The following is a 24,485-nucleotide window of genomic DNA, read 5'->3' on the forward strand; positions in this document are numbered from 1 at the left end:
ATCGACATGGGGAGGCAAGGCAGTCTTGGAAGGTAGCCTGAGGATAACAGGCGTTATAAAGAGGAATTTTTTTCCCTGCTGTTTTTGTTTGTTTTACCACAGAGGCTCAGAGGAGCTGGCCAAGAGCCTCACACAGCAGGTGCTGCCTGGGAATGCAAGGGGAGCAAAATTCCTACTAAATGGAAGCATTATTTGACACCACCGCCTTTCGCAATCTTTTTCTTTTGTTTCAGACAAACTCCAAGGCCTCCTGGGCTTTGTGGTCAAAGCTGCGTTGGACTCTTCTGCAGGGGAGGAAAGGGAAGTAGTAAGGGTGTCCCCAAACACGCCAAAGACTTGGGTGACAGAGACCGAGCCTTCTGGAAACAATACTGCTGGGTTCCCACAGAAGTAGCAAGAGGGCCAAGAAAAAAAATAAAATCCCTTTTGGCTTCCTCACAGCAGTTTTTTATCCATTTTTTTAAAATTATTATTTTTTGAAGAGGAGGTTGAGCCTGCACACCCACACCAGAATGCTTTCGACATTTGGAGACCTCTGAGCCTAGATCCGCAGCAGTGGGTCACAGTTCTTCTTGGCTATTCCTCCCCCATGGCTGTTGCAAGACTGGAAGAGAAAGCAAGCATGGCCTGGGGGAAGCAGACAAATTCCTCCCTTCACCAGAGGCTTCCCCTGTGGCTGAAACCCTCAGCTCTTCTCTTTCACTTTTGTACACCGGCTCCCTGCCTGTAAAACTGGTAGGAGCCATGTGGGGATCATATATTAACAGCATGGGACGTGCAACTATTTCATAAGTGGTGGATCTGCAGAAATAGCCAGCAAGAAGGAGGTCAGAATTTTCCAGAAATGACAGGCTTTGCCCTGGACTTCAAGTCCTGTCCGGTTTCACAGGCAGGCTGCCTCTGTCCGAGTGCTCTCCTCCCACCAGCAAAAGCAGGGGCTCAGGCAAAGCCTGTTTTTTCATAGCCTTAGGTTTGGGTACCCTCAGTTCATGGCATGAACCTACAGCAGAGCCTGGAGACAGCTCGTTTCAGGAAGCGTGTGAGCATGAAATGAAAGCCATGAGTGCTACAGCACCACGGCTAGGTGCTACCTGTGTTTTTGCCTGCCTGTGCGCACCTGCTGCATCCCTCGCCCGAGCAGCAGCTGCAAATTATTTCCACCACCTCTGCTTTCAGGCTGATAGGTCTGTGTGGAGCAGACCACGATTTCTGCAAGGATACAGTGAGGAGATTATTGCAGCCTGGCTCTCCGAATGAGAACATCTGGATGTAAGCACCCCATACAGCTGGCTCGCCTAGGCCAGGTGATGCAGAGCTGTGGATGCTTCCCAGGCTGGCCTCTTAGCGGGGAGCCCAACAGCATCAGCCAGGAGATGCCAACTCAGGTCCTTCCTTTGCCCCCAGAGGCTTGAAGCCACACCTTCTGTTCCTTGGGAGAAAGAAGGGGATTTGAACAGAGGAACCCAAGTTTGTCAGTGAAATTCTGCAGCACAAGGGTGCTCTCTTGTACATAAGCATAAGCTCCTTGGTGGGGAAGGACTCAAAAGTCCCTCTCTTGCTATCTCAGACTGGCCACTTTTCCTTTCCATCTTGAGGAAATCCCATTAGAAGTCAGCCTGTGGACGTCTGTTACATGGGGAACCCCAGGGGCTTCCCCTCCAGCTCTGATCGCCACCAGTGTGTGTACAAAATAAGCCTGGCAATGCCAAATCCTCCTGGGTGCATCTGCCCCGCATCACCTATTCACATCACTCTTCTTGGCACTGCTTGCCATCCGTGGATGCAGAAAGAGGCAGTCATGAAAAAGCATCTGCCTGTGAATGGAGATGGGAGGTATAGGTGGGTGGCTGCCTACCTAGCCACTCTTTGCAAAGCTAACATAGTAAGTTTTACTGATGAACTTGGAGTGATTATCTGCATGTCAAAAGACCAGTGATAAATACACATGCTTCAGATGTTAACACCTGGTCTAGCTCAAAAGCATCCTTCATCGGAGGTGGTAGAAACCTGTGCCTTGAGGTGGTGGTTACTGGCAGAGGCATGCAGTCATGGCATGTATTCAGGGACAAATGGAGGAAATTTTTTCTTGGATTTCATATACTGTAAAAGATGGAGAAATCAATGTGAGAGAAATGTTTGCTTCTTCCCAGCTCTGCTGCTGTTATTTATTAAGCGCATTAAAAATAACGAATCCCAACAGATTCCAATAGTTGGAGAGGAGAAAGTTCAGAAAAATGAAATTGAAACAAGTCTCTTTCAGAAGGCCATTAATGTGGCATTAAAATGTCTGCCTGGCCCGTTCAGAAAGAAGGAAGGATAACACTGGGAAAAAAAAAAAAAAAAAAAAAAAAGCTTCTGGTGTAAATTGTTAATGGTGAGAAAAGTCTGTCCTTCACACATAGCCAGAGGGACAAACGGTGACAATGATCAAGCCCTTTTGGATCAGGAGTCCCAGAGAATGGTATAGCTGCTGAAAACCAGAAAAGATGCAGAATAAGATTGCACAACTAATTTCAAAGTTAGCATACATGTCTTCTTGGTGTGAGACACAGATCTAGCTCCATCTGCATGTCAGAATGGGATGGGGAGAGAGTTATGCCATACCGTGCGCGTGTACAGAGGGATGGGTGAGCCCTTTGGCAAGGCGAGTCACTACCCTTGTTTCAGCAAGAAATGTCAGTTTGTGTTTCACATCAGCAAATTCAATCAGCAAGTTCGATTTCTGTTCATTTTTAAAATGAAAGTATTCTGAAAAATATTTTTTTAAATATTCCAAGTTCTCACACCAACATTTTCTTAAGGGTAAATTTCTGTTTTCTAATACAGAGTGAATGTTCTCTGTGTTATTTAGGAAGAAATAATAACACAAACACTGGAACAATAAAACAGAATAAAATAAAATGAAAGAAAATGAAGTGAATTAAAATAAAATAAAATAAAATAAAATAAAATAAAATAAAATAAAATAAAATAAAATAAAATAAAATAAAATAAAAATAAAATATGATAGCAAAAACTAGTTGACTAAAGTTGACTAACAAATACTTGTGACAGATTGACCTTTTGTCCAGATGACAGTCAAAAACTCTGCAAAATTTGAGGACTGTAGCTTGCCAGGCAATGCTGATCAGTTATAAAGTGGGAGAAGATGAAGAACTGACTGCTAGATGGGAAGCCAAACAAAAATGCATTAGAAACAAGACACATTTAATTTCTTTGAGCTTCTAAATCAAGTAAGGTGGTTAGTCTCCAATTTTTGATATGTTCATATCCCCTTATCTCGGTATGTCCGGAGCTGGATGTTTTTCTGGAAGATGCAGCAAAACTACTGGGCTCAGTACTGGGCTAACTGGCTGCAATTGAATGGCTTTGAAATATAGGAAGTCATACCAGATGTTCTCATGGTTCCTTCTGGCCTTAAACTCTGTGAATCTATGAATGAGTTTCTGAATCTGTGAAATCCCAGATCCTAAGAATACAAACATATGAGTGGAGTTATATTTCTGGCCTCCAGATCAGAAGAAAGATATTGAATGTGCATTGTTGCGATAAATCAAAGAAGCAGCTGAATCTGAGCTGTAATAAAAGTTGACTGCAGATCTTTGTGCAGAAATTGGTCATATGTCATGTGAGGACAAGGTTCAGAGAAGTGATTTCTCAACATCTGCAATGACTGCTTTTTGGAACAGCCCCTTCCAAGCTCCACTGTGGTGGAGATCCTCCTCCGGACTCGGTCCTAAATGCCACACAGGAGCTCGTTTGACAAGTGACGATCAATGAGGCACTGAGCGCTGCTGACCACAGTGTAATTGAGATGGGCATCCCTGCCATGAAAACCAGTAGTGAGACATCCAAGTGGAGAGAAAGGGTTTTTGTTTTGCTGGGCTCGTTTCAAGGGAAGCTCATCAAAACTGAGGAAATTGAAATCCGTAGTCAGCAAGAAACCGAGCCATGGTCTGGGCATGGTCACACCAAGCATCTTTCCAACTGCTTTCCTCCTCTCTCCTTTCCCCCAAAAAAGGAAGAGCCGCAACAACAACAACAACAACAACATGAATTATGACACTTTTGTATGGTTTAATAGCGTTTTTAAGTAATCTGATTTGTTTCAAGATGAAGTCTTGCCTGTGGCCCAGAACCGGATTCAGGCAACCATGAGTTTGAGGCTCACTACTCAAATGCATCTTTGCCAAGCTCTGAGCAGCTCATTTTCCAGACTTTCTCAGCCATGTCTCTGGCTGGAGAAGTCACTGAAGCAGGCAGGAGCCACCCAGCACACCATGAGATGATTCATAAGAGTGTTGGTCGGCCACCACGCAGCAAACAACCCTTCTCCACATATGAGGGTGCTGAAACCTGGTGTGGTGGGCACATCTAGACAGCTGCTTTAAAGCAAACCTGGAAATGGACACCTAATTCGAATGAAATCACCAGGAAAAAAGCACGCACTGACAAAACCCTCCAGGGAAGCATCCTCATTATATAACACCGAGCTACACGCACCCTGCGGAGTGCTGTGTGCCGTTTGCAGAGGGGCCACTGATGCTCCGACGCCACCGCCAATGTCACGCAACGCTGCTCGACAGAACGAGCACGGCAATGTCACCAAGCAGCACGTAATGCCCATGACAGTGGAACTAATGTAGAGGCGATTGCCTTTACATTATTCAACGCTTCCAATTGCTCTCGGTTTTAAGTGGCTATATGATGTAATAATATATAAATACTGTAATAGGGGGGTTATTTATAGCCATCCTCAGTGTCACTGCTGGAAGTATTAATGTGTTTTTCCCACGCTATGTTCATTGACTGCAGTAGAGCAACCCATTTTCAAGGGATTGTGTCAAAAGAGTGTTTAAGCCATTCCTCAGTTGCAGGAACAGGTGAATGGTTAATGTAGCAGGCAAAGTAATCACCTTGTAATATGGGAATCAAAAAAAAAGAAAAAAGGTGAGGGTGATGAGAGGACATGCTTCAAATGGAAAAGGAGGGTTAGAGCATCTCAAAAGCCAGAAAGAGCTTCCCAGCCTGGAGCCCAGAGGGCTCCCAGAGCAACAGGAGCGTGCGGCTCCCAAATCTCTGTTAATCCACAAGCGTTGATGGGCGAGCAATCAAACCCTGGGGCTGCATCAAACACGGGAGCAAACACGGGAGCAAAGACAGGTTCGGGTCTCACAAATCTGGAGTGATGCCATTTGCACTGTGGGAATTGCTCTGGATTTCTAATGGCATTGGCCTTAATTGAGCTGGCATTCCTGCATGATCCTATTCAACCCTTGGCTTTTCCCCTACGTGGGGAATGAGCTTTCCCTGCCTGTGAATCCACCAGCACATGTGGCTCGTCATTCCTTGCAAAGCGTATCATGGCTCTCTGTTAAATGCTCTGTGAGTGGTGAAGCCATGGGGAGACTTGTAGGGAAAGTGTCAAAGCTTCTCCACCCAAATCAGGACTTTCCCCATTCACCTTTCGTACGATTTGCTGATCTGAGGGCACGAAAACCTGCGTAGGTTTTTAGCACGAGGTGGAGCAAGACGTGGGGCATGGCTTTTTGTGCAAGAGGACAGCAGGAGGGGCTGTACCTTCCTCCACGGCACTGGCGTGCTGCAGGGAAGCGCAAGAAACTGCCTTTTTTCCCCGTTTCACAACAAACAGAGCTGCACTGTAAACAGCATTCATCACACAGGGAGTTCCACTTAGAACTGGGTGAACACTAGAAAAATGCTGTTTACAAGTACTCCCGCGAATAAAAACCATGAGTTTATTTTGGCAGCAGCAGTGATTCTCCTAGTGATTGCCGCTGGCCAGCGATCAGGCAGGTACAACAACATTTGCTGAAATATTCATGGGATGGGGATGTGGTGCAGATATTTGTGCAAATATGAACCATCTGATAAATGCTCGTGTAAATCTGTGTCCATGTGTGCACAGAGGGGGTTGTATGAAGGCTCCAAGAGCTTATTGTGGGTCTGGGACTGCTTGAATCAAAGTGGAGAAGCAATGCCACGTGGTAGAGGCAAACAGTGGCACACACTTGAGATCACCAAGAGAGAACAATTTAAAAAAAAAGGCAAATATCAAATACTTGAAATGCGGTCAGGCTGTGTGGTTTACAAGCAACCCCAAGGCGTAGAAATGGCCGCAGAAACCGTTCATGCACTTGCTGAATATCAGCCCCCCTCATCAAGTCCCTGAAACCTTGCAAGCAGAGGCTGAAGCTCACCAGGGTTTTCTCAGATATGATTAAAATTAGCGAGTGTGGAAATGTCTTGGTGAGGGGGGATTCCAGCTGCACGGCTCATGGCATTTGGTGAGTAGTTGTCCAGCTGCACGTCCTCAGGACCAACGTGTGAAGCAGAGAGACTGGTACTGAAGGAACGAGGGATGGGGATGGCGTGGAAGGGCAGAATGATGGCAGAGCTGCCTGCTGGGGAGTTGCACCCATGGACTCACCTTCAGGAGGTGGCAGCCACGGGCAGGGACCCAGGGCAGGGTGCAGGAGGTGAGCACACACCTGGGGGTCCCTGCACTAAGGCTTTTAACCCCTGGTTGCGCATCCCCTGACGCAGCCGGAGAGTTAACCGTGTGCTGGCTGCACCCGGTGCAGCAGCATGTGAAAGCAATTGGGATGGCTGGAAAGACTTGGGTTCTGTTTTGTTTGCGTTGTTCATTTCCTACAAATGCAATTACCAAGGGATAAATTAAATTAGGTTGTAACGTTATTTTGAACATCTTTTCTGTTTTGCTTTACTTCAGATTTTCTGTGAGGCCAGTGTTTACAGTTGAAAATACAACTTGGCAGAAGTACAATCAGGAGTGAGCAACACGCACCACAAACAAAACCATTAAGACCGTTTAGTAAATTTTTGTAAAAGACAATCAAGTGTTACGGGACTAATTTCCCACTTGGTCATCATGGTCTTATGTCAACATTAACACCACTGGCTTCAGCTGAGCCCTACAGGCACAAAGCTTGTGTGATGGGCTGGAAAACTGGCCCACTTTATGATTATGTATATTGTATTATTTAAAGGACAAAGAAGCAGCTCCCGGGAGGCGGTAAGCACCCTGAAGTCTCTGAAAACAACCCTTTTCCCTGGGAAACCAAAGGCAGAGCAGGTGTTGGAGCCAGGTACCCCCAACCATTGCTGGGCATGTCATGGCCACCAGCAATGCTCTTTTTTGGCTGGATGTGTAGATTAGGACAGGATGAACGCTGGAGAATGGATGGATGAGGAGAGAGGTTTGTCATCCTCCCTATGCACATCATCTCCAAGCCACCAATACCTTCTAAATCCTTAATATTTCTCCAAAATATTTAAATTCTTCCTGGCAGACTAGGAACTAATTCCAGTGATCCCCAAACCAGTCATTATATACATATATATATATATATATATATATATAATCTATACGTATATATATATGTGTATATATGTCCTGGTTTATATATATAAGAAAAGGCAGAAGGTGTTTTTTTACCTAGTTGAGCAGAGGGACATTATTTTTTCCCTATTTTTAAGTCTTTTAGAAGAGGCTTTTTATTGGAAATGCTGCATTGGCCACTAGGATGAGTAAAACTGTTTGGGAGAGGAAAAAGTTTGTGAATATTTCAGGGTAATTACTAACAGTTAGTCCCAGAACCAGAGGAGAAAAAAAAAAAAAAAAAAAAAAAAAAAAAAAACGAAAAAAAAATAGAAAAGAAAAAAAAAAGGGGTGGGGGGAGAAAAAGGGGAAAAAAAAAAAAAAAAGAAAAAGAAAAAGAAAGAAAAGAAATAGAGAGAACAGCTTTCGCCTGTTACTGATTTCCTTTTTGGTTACAGGGGCCATTGTTTGTTTTAATGACAGGAAAAGAGAGCTGTCAGAAGACATTTGCATAGTGCAAATAGGGTCACAAATCAGAGGGAATGTGTAGATTAGTTAGCAGGGAGCAGGCAGCCATCGGTGTGCAAATGCAAGAATGGGATTTTTTTTTCCTGGAATATGGTGAAAAGCTGATAGTTTTTCCACATGCCATTGAGGAGTTGAGCAAATTTCAGGGAGAAGAGTGTCCCTGCTTCCTCCTTGCAGCGGGGTTGGGCAGGCTGTCGTGAAAGCGTTGCTGTTTGTTTATTTTCATAGCTGCGTGCTTAAGATGCATTCTTTGAAAATGTAGCTGATATGTCTGTTTGTATAGACTGCGCTGCTGGTGAGTTAGACCAGGGGTTTGTGTTCATTTGGGAAAAGAGAAAGAATCCTGGCCATCAGAAATGTTTACTATATCAGGAAATGAATTCACTACTTGAGGGTTCCAGTGGACATAAAACAAAAATTAAAACAAGAGCCTTGTATAAACCCACTTTGTATTGTCTCCTCCATAAACAGCCCCATACGTGACAAAGCTCAGAGCGAGCGAGAGAGGTAGTTTTATTGGGGCATGTGGAGGGAAGTTAATTGCTGTCGTGTTTTGATTTTTTTTGCACATGTTGGTGAGTTCGAAGCGAAATCTGGTCTTCTTTTCTTCCTCCCGTTCCAGGGAGAGCTGAGCCTTCGCTGAGAAATAACACTAGGCAAAATGACTTCAAGCTGTCACCATTACACAACCTAAACTTTATTTCTTCATTAATGCATTACAGAGCAAAAAAACAATGAGAGCATTCCTCTGGAATGTGTGTTTACTGAGCACAAAATGATATGTTTACTGAAATAGCAGTTGCTGCCGGGTTACCCAGTGGGAGAGAGCTTTCTCTTTCCGCACAGGTCCGGGACCCCGGTGCTGCTCTGCTCCTCAGCCTCCGGTGCCAGAGACGTCCCCACGCGAGGAGAGGTTTTGGGAGATGTCCCCCACGGTCCCTGGGGGAAAAAGCAGCAGTGATGCTGAGCCGGGGCACCTTTCCGCTGGGAAGGAGGGAAGGGGAAAAAGGAGGGAGACTTGGAGTCATCACATCGGGGAAGAAGCATGAGTCAGAGAAGGGGCTGACCCCAGCATCCCAGGTGGGCAGCGGTGCTCATCCTGGCGCAGGAGCAGGAGGATGCTCAGGTGCTGGTGGCACAAGGGTGAGGGACGGGTGCTACCGGCTCCCAAAGGCAACCATGGGAAGGGAAAGGAAGAGAAGGGAAGAGTCGGTTTTCCCCCAACCCCCCATCCCCCTGCCCCCTAAACCAGGGTGGAGGCATTGCCCGAGGGCTGGAATCACAGCTCCTGGGCATGCAGAAGCAGTGCTGGGGGAAAAATGCCATGGGAGGAAGGGTGGGAGGGCAGGCGGTGTCCTTTGTGGTCACAACAATGAAAACATCATTCCTGACAGCCGGGATGTGATGGGCACATTGCAAACACCCCAAAGAACAACAGCCAGGGGAGGGAAGAAAGGGAGGCAGAAAAACAAAGGGAAATAAAGCTGGTGATGGAGCTTCCTCCTCGCTCCCCAAAGTCGAAGCAGACCACGTGTCTGTTGGTGCATGCATGCACACGCAGGTGCGTGTGCACATGTATGCGTGCCAATACATCCAGCCTCTGAAATTCAAAGGAAACAAAGGGTGTTTTTTTTTTTTCTCTCTTTATTCCACCAAGATTCAGGCAGCAAAAACAGTAATTAAGGAGCTTATGCTCAGCAAAACTGCCAAGCAGACATCAGGTTGGCCACCGCGCTGTTTGGTGTGGATATGGCTCTCCGGTGATTCATAACCAGCCCGATCAGAACAGGGTTTATCAGTGCCCCAACCAACAAAAACACAACTGCAATGTTTTCTATTCATTCCCTTCTCCTTTAAAGAGAAATACACACACATACACCAAGGAAAAACAAAAGCAGAGAGTGCTTTCTAACCTGGTACAGCATATTACACTAATTAAGGGATGCTGTTACTCATGCATCATTCACAACCCTGCCAAAACTGGGAACAAACAGTCCCTACAATCTGGATAGGACTGTCTGAGCTGAACTTTGCAGAGCTTTCTGATCTGAAAAAGCCCAAGTAGGAAACATCCTTCCCCCCACTAACTCCCAGCAGCTTGCAGTGCTGGGACAGATGCTGTGGCAATGATGAAGAGGGACGTGGAAATGCAGTCAGAGAAATCAAACTGCTGAAATCAAGATATCAGAGAAATCAAGCAGATGGGCTGTCAGAGACCTGTCTGCAGGGCAGGCTGGGGGGGCTCCAAGCAGTGTTAAGCAGCCCATCCTGCCTCTACTTGAGGCAAAAGTGCTATTATGGGAAGCTTCGGACATGCAGTGTGCCTCCATGTCCTACCAAAGCGTTCTGCTAGCCAGCAGGTGAGGGCTGCACCATGGATTGTCCCAGCGTAGTCGCCCCAGCAATGAAAACGTACACAGAAAGAAAACATACACAGCTTTCTTAAATTCCTGCCATTAACAAATCTGTCAAAGGGAGTTGAAGCCCCAGATCAGAGATGATGACTCAAGTCTCAAAATCATTCTCCTTTTCTTTCTTATCTGCCATCTTACATTTGGCTGCCTGAAGGCAGATACTTAGTCAGAGACAGTGGGTGCAGGAGTTTATAGCAAGGTAAAATTCCCCGTGGATGGAGAATGGGGCTTGTGTTTGCTCAAGAGCCCCTCCTGCTCTTGGTTTGCAGGTAAACCATAAATGGAAGAGAAAGCTTGGGAAGTCTGCGTGGTTGTCATCTCAGGACATGTAATAGGAATTGTTTTATTAGGGAAAAAGATCCCATAAGTGTCCTGCCTCTTCATCAGGCTGCTCAATCCACCAGCTTCAGAATACTTTTGTCTCTGGTTCCTCTCCCCTGCCACAGGCTCTGTGGCATCCAGGCATCCCTGTGACATGGGAGGTGACACGACGTGACCTGGCCTACTGACAGCATTCATGGCTGGAACAAGGGTCAGGAGCTGAAGCACTTGGATGTGCTTGGACTGAAAGCCACATGTGGGGTTGCTGAGGTTGTTCATGGCCGTGTACCACCACAGCCCTCGTGACAAAGGGTTCCTGCGGTGACCCTGGGGCTGAAGGTGCATCCTGCTGGGCCAGGACCCCTATTCCACCTCATCAGATGAGCAGAGCGCTGGGTCAGTTTGGGCTGGTTTACAGATTTATACCTCCCCAAGCCTTACCCTCGTTGTGTTCCTGTAACAGAGGTTAGAGAGGCAGCCAGGGAAGCCCATCGAGGCGTCTCTGGACGCGGCTGTGAGGGCCCAGGGACACGTGCTATTTGTGTCCATGCCACGGGTGCGTCTCAGCACCGTGCTGAGAAGGATTGACAGGAGCTGCAGAAAGGCTGAGTAAAATTTTCCAAAATACCTAAGCAGAGTAGAAGCCTTCCGTCCTATTTTTAAAACGTGACTAAAGCACGCGAGGCCCAGAGCCTTAAAGGTGCCTCTGCAGAGAGCTCGCCTGGAGCTGGGGGGCGCCAGGCCCCTCACCGGGCTCAGCTTCTCCATCTGTGGTCCCAGCTATGATTACTCTGTTTTTTTCTCCCTTTTTTTCTTAATTCAGATGCCACTGCCAGGAGGTGGCTTGTCTCCAGCGTGGCCAGATTCCAGGCTGGGTGGCAAGGTGACTTTACCAATGGCTTGTCTGAAGTCACCAGGCTGGTGTGGCCTGAAACATCCCAGGTGGCTTCCACAACACCAAACTGCCACCTATTTATTGCTGCTGATTATCACTAACGAGAAAGGCAGGTGGCTGGGGCAGGCAAAAGGGGACTGGCATGGAGATGGGAGAAGTCAGAAAGGTCAAAAAGTGGTTATTTTAGCTGCCGGCTTTGTGCGATTTGGGAAGCAGGGGACTGTTTGCGTTAGATGTAGCGTGCACGGGTTTCAGCTGCAACAGCACAGTCTTCCCACTCTATGTTTTTGCAAAACTTTCTGCCTATTTGTAGCACCTCCTGCTGTATTGCTCACACCAGCCCTTGCCCAAGAAAGATACCGGAGCCATACGTCGGAGCCGTATGTCTCATCGGCGCAGCAAGCCTCAAGCAGAAGCTATTGCCAGAGGCAGAAATACTCTCATGGATGCAGCCAGTAGAACAGGTGGAAATTTTCCAAATCGCTTTTTGCAGAGGAAACTTTTTTCCCTGTGAAAAATGTGGAGGGAATGAAGGGAAGGGTTGGTAACAGCTTTTATGGCATGTCCTTCCCCTTCTAACTTCTAATTGTCTTTCCTATCTTAACAATGCCCTTGCGGAGATCCGGGTCTCTTGTTGATGCCAAGGCAGGAATAGCAAGGAACTAAATATTGTGACCCAAGGCTTCTTCTTGTCAGTGCCCTGGTACAAATAAATGTAGACACCAGGCCATGCTCCTAGAGTTTCTCCTGCAGTGCAGGAGCCCTTCTGGCATCTCTTGAGACTGTGCATGAGCAGGACAAGGCAGAGCCCTGACCCCCGGGGGTGTCTTCTGGCACCAGTCACCTGCCAAGCCCCGGGGGTGACCGCGCATCCCCCAGGCTCCGACAGATTCATCCCCTCCCGCATGAAGCAGCAGCAGCCCCCGTGCCAGGCAGGCCACAACTGCTCGGATGAGCGCCTTTGATAAATGAACACCCTCCCACTTCCCTGCTGCACGGAGCAGATAGCCGCAAGCCAAGGCCATTACTCAGAGTATCATCAGGTGTGTAGCCGTGTCCTGCGCGCTCTGAATTGGCAGGGAGACGGCGATTGGAAGGAAGCTGAAGCCAAAAGGGCTGTGGCACCTGGCCAGCTCCGCCGTCGATTTTAAAGCTGATTCTGCTTTTCCTCCAGTGGAGCAAAACAACCATATTTTTCATTTTGCAAAGGACAAAGCTCAACGGGGCTTTTTGCTTTTCTGCTTTTTTTTCCTTTTTTTTTTTTTTTATTTGCTTTTGCTAGGAATTTATTGAACGATGTTACATTATTCTTCTTGCTGTCAGGAAACAGGCTGACTCCCCTCCCAAGTAGTAAAGTTTGGCTACTGAGCAATCAGGCTGCATGGGGCTTTTTGGCCACTGGTGAGGCTACTGTCTTAGCTGGTGGCCTGTGGACATCTTTCAAATGCTTGGCATCAAAGACCTTTGGCATCGGAGTTTCCCTATCAATGGACAGCAAGCGGGTAGCACAACTCGTGGACCCGAGGAGAGCAGAACCCCACAGCTGTGCAATGTCTAATGAAGCATCTGGTTTGCTTTATGCTCTATGTGCACTGTATGTCATCCCAGGAGAGCAGCCCCGAGCTGCTCGGGAGCGGGATGCGTGGTCCAGGGCCATCAGGGAAGGTTCCCCTGCACCCAATTCACTGGTCGAGCTGAAAAGTCCAAACCCCCGGTTATCCATCCTCATTGTGCACCTGAGCAAGCCACCATCATCTACCCCAAGAACCTGGCACTTGGCCATCCCCCAGACATCCTATTCCTGTGCTGGAGCAGATCTTATTTGGGGGAAATTTCTCTGGCCGTGGAGAAATGGGAGAGAGCAAGAAAGCTGCAGTTTCCCCGCTTCGCCGTTCCATTATTCATTGTTAGCCTCCCCTCGGGCCGCCCCGAACAATTTCCTTCCCCTCCCCTCTGTGTACACCCTTCAAATGGTTTTAGAATATGGCACTGAAAAATAAAGTTTAAAAAAAAAAAAAAAAAGAAAACCCAAGGCATTGAAAACATTCAAATATATTGCTCGGCTCTTTCCTCCCCGCACCATTGTCTTAGGAGGGCTGGCGCGGGACCAGACTTCTTTCTTATTACCAATCTTAACTACTCCACTGGGCATCGAAAAATAAAGCCCTATAAAAGTCACTAATTAAATAAGTTCTCCCATCTGACCTAATACAAGCAACATGGGAGGTTGCACGATTTTTATTTTATTTTATTTTTTTTCTTCCCCCTCTCTTTTGTCAAGCCCACCCTTCTGATGGGGATTCGTTGTTTTGCTGGTAAGGGAGAGGGATTTCAAGGTCACGGAATGAATAAATGATGATAATGCGCGGCCGCAGGGAGGAGCGGGCACAGCAGACACTCGGAGAGCGAGCGAGCAAGCGTGGCGGGGCCCCTGGGGCTTGTCTGCCTCCCCTGGCCCCATCCCGGGGGGGGTGAAATGGGGTTGAGGTCCCCCCTCCCACAGCGGCTGCGGGGGCTCTCAGCATCGCCACTGTTGTTTGCCTCACAGCAAAAAGCGTCGGGGCTTCCACCGACACCAGGGTGGCCCCTTCTTCAACATCATCATCGTTATTTAAAGATAATAGTAATAATAGCAATAATAGCAACAATAATAATAATAATATAATTTTTGCAACTCGCAGTTATCTCACACCCCTCCCCGCCTCTGTGGGGCTCCCCGGCTCCTGACTCCACAGGGTGTGTGCCTACCCGAAAACAAGCGAGACGGAAAATTAGTGGCTGAGTTTCCTGTTATTCTTTCAAATTTCTGATGGGTTTGTGCAGTCAGATATTTCGCTCCCTCCCTTCCCACCACCCAGCCTCCTTGGGCACCCATCCGGGCGAGCCCACAAGTGAGATGAGTTGGGTGGTCACCAGCCCACTGCAGGGCAGGTGATGCGTGCAATCATGTCTTACACTGTCATTCTGCCCCCGATGCCCAGCCAAACCATCTCATCAGCACCACTTTTCCCCCTTGGTTTATTTAGGGATGAGCCTTTAAGCACAGCAACAACCTCAGCAATGCAGTGCCAGGCCATTGCGTGCCCATCCCCGTCCCCATCCGTTGGCTGTTTGAGTCTGCTCCAAATCCAGGGAGAGAGAAAAGGGAAAAAGGATGAAAATGCAAAATTCCTAATTCCAGATTGGCTCCCCAACATCTGTGTGCTGTATTCAACATGACAACCCCAGCATGGGTTGCCCCGTAGCCCTACCCACAGGTCTGAGGCACCAGAGCTAACAGGTAGCCCTGGATTTCCAGAGAACCAGCAAAATTGCAACACAAAAAGCCTTTTACATGCTTTTTTTTTGTTTTGTTTTGTTTTGTTTTTCTCTTTATTTTCTTTTCTCCCAACTTCTCTCTAATAAGACCTCCTCTTGCTGCAGCATCCTGGGGTTTTCTAATAACAGGAAGCCGGGGAGGCTGCGCGCTGCCCGCCCTGGCCCTGGCCGCATGCGGGAAGAGGTGTGGCTGCCTCCAATTTCGAGGAATAGCACCATCATGGGGGGCCTTGCTCTCACCATCCTTAGTCCTTGGGCTGCTTCTCACCAGCTCCTGCACTATTTTATATTTTATTTTATTTTATTTTATTTTATTTTATTTTATTTTATTTTATTTTATTTTATTTTATTTTATTTTATTCTTTAAATTTTAAATAACCAAAGCGATTGCAACTGGGAACGGACTCCTGCAGAGAAAGAAAACTCAGTGCATCCCTGCCACATTTTGGGACTGATGCGTATGGTTGGAGTGTGCACCATCAGGGGAATTCCCAAATTTCTTCCCCTTTTATTACTGGGGAAGGCAGTGCAGGGCATGTACCAAAGTGAAGGCTGGGTCTGCCTGGCTGTAAAAGCTTTCGGCTGCTGCTCCTGCCTCTGCATGCCGGCAGAGCGAGGCAGCACAGACCTCTGGGGATGCTCCTGACCGCCCCGATTTAGCTTATTCTAGGCCATGCTGAGAATTATTACCTAGAGGAGTCTGCCTCTCTTCCCTCCTCACCGAGACTAGCTTTCTTATTTTAGCTTGGTGCTGTGCTTTCCCCCAACAGAGCTCCTCAGGCTGCTCCTGCTCCCTGGCTAGGATGCAGAACCAGCAGCTGAGAGGGGGCTGCGACAGCAATGGTGGCAGCCTTGCCAGGCTGTTTTCCTACTAAAACCTCCCAAAATGCAATCCCTGGAGCAGGGGTCACAAAAAGCCACGCAGCACACACAGGTTGCGGCTCCATCCTTGTTTGTCCTCTGCAAATTGGCGCGATGGCCCAGCAAACCTGAGCAGCAACATAGAGCAAACGGGCTGGTTGCTTGATCCATAGAAAGACATCAAACAATTTGGTTTTCAGATTTTCCAGCAAATGCCCTCTGGCTGTTCACATTATGTGAGTATTCCTGCTTACTTGTTTATTAACGAGAACCCCGTGGAAATGACAAACCCTAAACAAATGCAGGAGAATGTCCCTAGAACAATTAAATTTGCTTTGCACCAGCTTGTGGCCTGGAAAAACAGCCCTGAATTGGGCTCATGTCAATCTAGTCATGGGACAAATATGTTGTGTGACTTGGCTTAAGTGACCAGGCTCTTAGCTTGCTTTCCACACAGTCATGAGCACTTTCAGATAAGTTTCAATGCAGTTGACACATCAGGCAAGTTGCATTATTTTTCTGTGCATCATCTGTACTGTAAAGGCTTCCTAACTCATGTGTCTTGTGTTGCAAGTGTGGAGGAGGAAAACATCAGAGACACCTGCCCACGGCCCTTGGGAGCTGGTTTCCAGCAAATAAACTGTGGAGCAAGAGTTTGTCAGGGTGAGATGAGCACAAAAAGCAGCAGTGATGGAGCGAGCTCATCTCCAAGCTCCACAAGACACCTTGGTCAAGCTGTTAGCAAGCCTCTTCTCGCATCTTACCATGCAACTGAAGGAGGAAACCTTTAAAATGCATGTGTTCTTTGTACATTAGAAATGAGTTAGGTGTGCACTGTCACTGGTTTATTGCCCAAACAAGTGGGATTAGGAGAGAGGCCAAGTCCTGAGCTGGAGTGCAGGGAGGAGCTGCAGAAATGGTGGCAGAATATTGCAGGCGATGCTGAGCTGACACGGGACATGGTCCTCTCTCTAATAACTTTGTCTGGGCCACTGAAGTCTCTCATTGTCACAAAATCCCTGACAGTTCCTATTTTCCTGCAGGCTACTGAGCGGAAAGGGCTTTGGTTTTTCTGTGGGTGATAAGTGATGGTAATTACAGGTGTTTGGGGCTGCTATGGGAAAAGCTTGCCTCCCTGACACACAAGGGATGAGTAACAGTGCTTCTCCGACCAAGCAAGGCTGTGAATCAAAGGCTGCTTTATTGCAGGAACACATTGTTCCAGGGGAAAAATAAAACATCTTCTTCTGAACTGAGTGCAAGGGTCCTGAGAGGACCTTATGTGCCCTAAGTTTTGACATGCAAGGGAGCCTTCCTGGAAGATGATCTGTGGCAAAGAAAGGGAGGAGCTGGTGTATTTTTTATTTTTTATTTTTTTTCCCGCACGTCTCCCCAGTGCTGGAGGGCAGGGGCAGAAATTTCATAAAATGGCAACGTAAAAATCATTTAGTCATTTGCAGACGCCTTTATAGGGAGGCATTGCCTGTTTCCTGCAACCTCTTGTGTTTAAAGGTCAATGCAATGCAAAAAGCACTTTTGGTGGGAAATCCGGCACTGCATGAGGTGGTAGGAATTAGTGTACGTGGATTAGGAACCGCTTACACAAGGTGCAGTACCTGTGGTCTTTTGGCCAGCCACATCCAGCCATTCACACTGAAAATCTTGGTGGTTTTCATTGCTGAACTCTTCTCTGTATGCAGCTGGTGACCTTGGTAGTGATGGTGGTGGTGAGTTGAGGCAATACCACAACCAGGAAGTTGGAGATTTGTGCTTTGAAATAAATGGGGAATTAACCTTTCACTGATGAGTAAAGGTGATGGTAATTGCCACAAAGCTTCAGGTAGTTTCTGCAGGAAAAAAAAAAAAATGTTGGCTTGTTAAGGATGGCCAGGTTTAATGGAAGGCAGAGAAGCAAAATGGATTGCAAATGTATTCTAGCTTAGCTTCCAGCAACAAACCTCTAGAAACACTTTGTGTTTGGTTGGTGCTTAGGGACTTTAAAAATTAAAACAACCAAGATCAGAAAGCACACAAATGTGCCACTGTGTGCTGCAGAAATGTTAGAAGACATTAATACAGATCACAGAATACACGAGTGTTTTCCTGTAGTCACTCACACCTTAAATATAATAATTCAACTGTGCATTTACATCAAAATAAATCCACCATCGAAGAGTTGGTGAAAAGAGCTTATATTTTTATTTTATTTTAATTATGCTTCTATGGAAATAGCTGCATGTTTCTAGCTTGTTAGGACACTGTCAAGAAGGGAATAACCCATTACGTACTTCATTATTTTCCAGATAGCAGAGAAAATCTCTGAGGAATATTTGAAATGTAAAGGGTATTACAATACCTAAAACCAAATAGCATGAATTTTGATGATGTGGCGACCTTGCAACTAGTAATGCTAATGTTGATTTTGGAGGAGCATTACTCAAACTGTACCTCTATAGCAAATGACACGAGTATTTCCTTACAAGAAGCTGATCTATTCATTTTCTAAATAATACCACGATATAGGGTATAGGTAGATTTTGTTTTATTTTTTTACCTTTCTTTATTTGCAAAACCAAAGCTTTGGAATTACTCCTGATATTAAATTACGTCAGCCTTCAAGACAGAAGTGTTAAGGCAAATCCCTACATATTCAGAGCTGTGAGCAGCATTCAATGAGCTAAAATATGCTTTATGATAGTCTTAAAATCAGAATTGCCAGGTCTAGTATGTGCTGAAATTTATGGGAATGCATTAAAACTACAGCAAACAGCCTCTGACAAGTAATTTGCTCATAACTCTGGCTTCAGCACACATCATGGCAATGCAGTGCAAGGGGAAGGGATGCTGCACAGCAGCAAGCAGACCCTGGCTTTCAGTGCCAGGCTTCGGATTTTGATTTCAACAAGGAAAATTGTCTTAACCTACTTTATCCATTTTTCTCTGAGAAAGAAGCGCTGTTGTTGTTTCCAGAAATTCTCTTGATTTTATAAAATGTTTGAAACTTGAGAAGAGACTGAATATGCTTTGTCTCCATGAGAACTACTTCATCCTGATAGATTTAGTGGAGAATGTGTCTGTGCTCCATGAATCTTCCCCTAAGAAATAGCCGAATGTATTGTTTCCAAATACTAATTCTCTCAACTTCTCAAAATCCCTTGGCACTTATTATATTCATTCCTCGCAAGCAGTAGTGAAAACAAATGTTCTTTGTGTAAACAGACTTTGACAGAATGTGGGAACCTAAATAAATATGGTTATAATATGGCATAAAAATCAACTTCAAATCTGAAGCAAACCGAAATTGCACGTGTAGAGTCTTGTCATTCAGCTTCAGAAAAAAAAAAATAAGTAAAATAAATAAATGAATACTGAAATGTATTAAAATAGGTAAATATCAGCACCAGGGACAATCTGAAGCTCCTAACGGCACCATATGGTTGAAGATGCGAGAACTGAGTAAATATGCAATGTTAAGTAAAGCAATTTCTCCAAAATGTCCTTTTGCCTAAAAGATGATCTCGTTTGTGTTGTTTCCCTCCAAGAAAAATGAGCGTCCTCCCGGTGCTGCCAGAGATGTGGGGCGTAGCTGTCCCTTCGGGTGGGCAATGACGTCTTAGGACCGATGGAAACCAAAGATATTTTGAAACGTTTACGTGGCTTAGTTAAGTTAGAAAAAAAAAAAAAAAAAAAGAGAAAATTAAAAAAAAAAAAAAAAAAAAAGCCCTTACTCCAGAAAACACAACTGGCCACAAAGCCTTTCTATGAGATTGGATACCCTGGGTGGTTTTCTGAGGCATGGGTCCAAAGGCCAAAAGAGCAAAACCACCCAAAAAGTGTAATAATTACCCTTCGGGGCAATAGCTGCATGGAATGGAACTTATGAATAAAGAGAAGGAAAACCCATTAAGTAATATTATTGACATGCGTCTGACGTCACCAATAGCCAACCAGCGCTCTCCCCCTGCACTCCGGATTTCTGAAACCATTTCTTAATGGAATAAGGATTTTTAATTCATAGTGTCTTTCTACAGATGCTTGAGCGTGCAGGTTTGCCAGCCATTCACAGTCCCAGCCTGCATGATGTTAATAAATCCAAGATTTAGTTGAAGCACAGTAGTAGTCCTCTGTTATATTAGTATGCAAACAAGTTTCAGCTTCACGCAGTAATGTGGAATTGCCATATATCAGCATTTCTTAAGCACCTGTCCCCGGCAATGCCAAGCCACTCCAAGAATTACAGGGGGAAGAAATGAGAGAAACCATTTTCCATGCGAGATGTACTGATGCAGCGACAAATATACCTTTTGGTTACATAGTGCAAACAGACTTTGCTGCCAATTTCAGAGGCAAAATAAAGGAAAACAGGGCTCAGACGATGCTACAAGCCTGAAAAATGTGTCTGGACCACATAAGAAAGGCATAAATGGAAGATTTGTGACTCTTGAGGTTTTTAAGTTTTAGGGTCCAAACAGCTGCTTTACTTCCTTGTTTGAATAGTAATGCAGCTTGAAGAAATGAAATCAGAGCTGAGAGAGGATCAGCTGAACAAGGCAGTTGTAGGACCAAAGCTGGATACCCACTTAAGGGAGGGTGAAAGGGTGCTTATGAAGATGGGGGCAGTCCCAAAGCCAGGCAGTACCTACCTTCCCAATGCCCATGTCCCTTCTCCTCACCTTGTCTCAGCACAGACACAGCTCCTGGTGAGTTGGATGTGAAGAAGACATTTTTCTGGAGAAGCTGCACCAGCAAGGTGTGCCCCACGCTGTCTGGGCTTAGGGAGAAAGTGAAGTCCTCTCTCTTTGTAGGTGCATTAAGACGCGAAATTGGTGATTTCTCTAGAGTTGATCCCTCCCTTGGATTTTTTTTCAGCATTAGAGCTTCACAGCTTTAATGGTGACTCTCTTCACTGCTCAGGGCATTGGCCTTAATGTGGTAATGCCCACTTTAAGGAATTCGACTCCATTTTTGTGAAGAAACATAATATTTTGATGGGTAAAGAATGGGCAATTCATAACACCCAAATTCAAATATTAATAGTGGCTAAAAGAGGGACTTTAGAAGGTGCCTGGGTGTTAATCATAGTCTTTTGAAGATGTTCTGAATGCAGAAGCAATTGTCCATCTGCAGGGTGAGCAGCACTTGAGAGATTTTCTATATGCTGGGATGGACAGTCAATTACTAATGCCATTTCTGAGACCTCAGGTGCCTGCAAATGCTTTTATGCTGTAGTCTTCCTTGTAGGTATGCTGTACCTACCCATCCTACCAAGTGCCATGGTGCTTTTTCCAGCTCCCTTTGTTCGCTGAACCAGGCTGCAGAATGTGAAGATGCCCATGAAGGGAGGAAAGCCACCCCTGGGGCCACCCACCAGCAGAAGGTAGACTTGTGTATCAGCACAGCTCACCTGCTGCCACCCCTTTTTATTTCAGACTAAGTCATCCCTCCAGACACCAATGAATGTGCTCTTGTAAACAAACGCTGGGGTTGGTTTGTTTTCTTGGTGCTGCAGCTGTTGGGTGTTTTCTTTCTCATCCAGCTAAGGCATCTTTCCCTTCAGAGAGCAAAGAAATACAACTTTTGCAGCCTCTTGATCAACTTTTAAATGGTCCCTGTTGGGATGGGAGCCTTTGCTTTCCTGGGGAAATTGAAGTGCTGAGTGCAGCTCAGGACCCCATCCAGTGAGGATGCTTACTGCAGCGCTGGGGGGTGCCACTGAGGAAGGGAAAAGTTGCACCGAGGGCAGGAGAACATTTAAAATATAGGGAGAAGCTCAAAAGTCTTCCCTGACCTCACCATCCTCCGTGGGATATGGGGAGAGATGTGGCCAAGATGGCCAGCAGAGCCCAGTGTCTCTTTTGCATCCCTCCTCTGTTTGCCTCCTGCAACTAATTTTTTTAATCTTGCTACATTCAAGCTTGTTTGGACTTAGCCATGCTGACAGCTTCTCCTCATTCTGACTGAACACTACCAGTTGGCAGCACAGTATAGCCTACCAGCTGGGATCCTGTTAGCTCTGGAACCTACTGATGGCTGTTGAGGGATGCAGCGTCCCCTTTCCCTGCCCTTGCCACCAAAGGGAACAGCATGTCTCTGGTAGCAGCACTGATGTAGGTCTCTGTTGTCCCATTTTCTCTGCTCCTACCCCCTCTGCCAGGCCTGGTTGCCCAAGAGAAACCATTGGTGTTAGATGCTGGACCATCCTTGCCTTTTGCTTGGGTTGTGGGAGCCGCCCCACTCTCCATGGGGAAGAAACATGACTCTTCCAAAATGCCCCCTGTTTGCCTGGCCACAGCAGCACAAGGGGAGCAGTGGGACCGTCCCTAAACCAGAGGGGATTCTGCCTCTGCACATCCCAGTTTGGACACTGAACGTTATGAAACCGAGGATGACTAAACTGGTCTCATGGGGATATTTCCTAAGGATGCTGCCGGCCTTCCCGTGGGTGAAGATGCTCCCATGGGTTTGTGTCATTCTTGTCTTAAGAGGAGCCACTTCAGTGCTGTTAACTGTAAAAAGGCATATTTTCTGAGCTTACCACAATAGCCCAGCCACAAACAGGGAGTTTTGGTAAAGAAAAAATTGCACTTCACTTTAGGATCAGCCGGCAAAGTTTCTTTGCCACCAGCTTTTCTCTCTTCTTTTTATTATTTTCCCCTTGAAGCCGTTGGAGACCAGTAACCCCAGTTCATCCATCAGGCTCCTTCTCATGATGCATCTAGCAAGCTTAAAGCTGTGGGGCCACGCTACATCCCAACACAGCTAGGTTTTGAGGCTTCAGGACACGGAGGAGAGCAGGCTGCGTCCCTTCCCTGCGCCTCACCTCTTCTACCGTGTCTCAGAAGTTGAAAGTAAAGCCTTTGAGTTACCAGCAATTTCCACTTTGGTGTGTTATTGGCTTTCCTGTAGTGCTTTTATAAGCCTGTTTATAAGACAATAGACAATGGGAGAAGTTGCTGAGGTTCCCAGTGGACACATGTTGACAATAAACCCATGTAACAGAGGTCAAATGTGTGTTCCCAGAATAGCAGAGGGTAATGCTGCCTGAGGAACACAGCACTGCAAATGAACTGATACAGAAGAGATGTCTTATTGTCCAAGCCATTGAGTCAGCTTGGCCAAAGAAGGCTAATTTTCCAGAAGACCTGATCTCTCTCCTTACAGCAAGGATATGACAGCATGTCTCCTCCACTGGTAATGCTTATGTCTATGCGAAGGTCCCTGTAGTCATAGATGTAAAGCTACGTAAAATGGTTCAACATGTAAAGAGGCAACACCACCCTGAATGTCATGTTCTTGACCAGGTGCCCCTGTCGGTGGAAAGCCTTTCTCTCCAAGCAAGACAGAGGAGTGAGTCAGACAGCACTTCATGTGGGTGGGGTGGCTCTGCACAGCCATGGGGGGAGGGAAGGAATTATAAAACGCTAAGTCCTATTTTTAGGAAGTTGTAACTTAGCTTTACTTTTCCCTCGCATGAAGTCTCCTTGGGCAGGAAAGCATTTTTAACACATGGTTTGCAAAAAGTTCAAAAATAAAATAAAAATTAATGACCAAATGGAGTTTTCCTCTTTTGCTGGTCAATTTTCAGCTTCTTGTGGGAGCCAAAAAGCATTGAAAACTTCTTTTCCCATGTGTGTTTGCAGATGTGATTGTGCTCTGATGGCTAGAAGATGACATTGACTGATGGAGAAGGACAACCCCATGATCATTTGAGCCGAAGGTGAGCTGCTGTCATACAGACCACTCAGGTTGGGTTTGGGGTGTGAAAGCTAGCACACCAAGTTCCCCTCGGTGCTATGGGAGCTGCATTGACTGCAAGATGGCATGAACGGCAACGTGAGCATGTTCATAAGCCCTTGGGTTGACAGGAAGAGTTGCACAGGATCCAGAAACATTTTTGCAAACAAAAACTTTTTTGGAAAACGGTGTGTATCACTCCAATGAAAGTACACCCAGCCTACAAAGAAAGGCTACAAGACAAGCCATGTCCCCTCTGTGTGCCATCTCTTCAGCAGCAGAGAGGTGAGCTTGCTATCACGCAATGGCAACAGCTGTCCTGTGTTTAATGCCTATTTTTACTCATGCCTCCACTTTTCCTGGCACGCAAGGAGTGGAAGCAGAGGCACCGCACCCTGGAGCGGTGGGAGATATTATGGCAGGAGCGTGGTGGTGCCAAGGTTAGGGTTAGCTCCAAGACTCCCCTTGATTGGCGTTGCAACAATTTTATGACCAACTTTGTCATACAAATAGCCAAAGCCCTGGGCCTCCAGTTGAAAGCGGGTGTAGTCTGGGGTGTGGTGGGTGAGAGGGTTGATGGCACCTGGCAGAAACTCTGGATGTCTAGTGCTTCCAAACAAGCCAGCAATCGGAAATTTTCCCAACCACAATATTGGTTCTTCTTGGTTACTCAACTTCTGCAGCCAAATTCACAGCTTGCCCATCCAGCCCAATGCATTCAAGGCTTCACAGCAACTGGCTTGTTTTGAGCAAAGCTCCTTCAGGGTTTGTTTCATGTTATTTTCAACTGTCTGGCCTAGAATATAGAGGAGCTAAGATAACTGTTAGGTGTCCCAGGAAAGATGCATGTATTCCTGGAAATCCTCTTCTCCCTTCATGAATTCCTTTGCTAGTAGTAGGTTTTGCTTTAGGAATGGAAACTAGCAATGAGAATTATGACCAAAACACCACTTTTCTGGTACACCTTGAAAGCCTTGCTCAAGGAACTATTTATTTTACTCTTTTAAATGATGTTCATGTTGGCTTGATGGACACATTCACTTTCTTGAAA

General features: G+C 46.2%; 1 long non-coding RNA gene across 1 annotated transcript in view; it reads left to right on the top strand.

Annotated features, from left to right (window-relative positions):
* LOC311437395 overlaps positions 1–24,485 on the top strand; it is a 152,017-nt gene that overhangs the window by 111,468 nt on the left and 16,064 nt on the right. Inside the window, exon 3 of the long non-coding RNA XR_014693436.1 lies at positions 23,341–23,417. This is a non-coding gene — a long non-coding RNA (uncharacterized lncRNA). The remainder of the gene's footprint in view (positions 1–23,340; positions 23,418–24,485) is intronic.

This window comes from Aythya ferina, assembly GCF_964211825.1.
Source record: "Aythya ferina genome assembly, chromosome: 5".
NCBI lineage: Eukaryota > Metazoa > Chordata > Aves > Anseriformes > Anatidae > Aythya > Aythya ferina.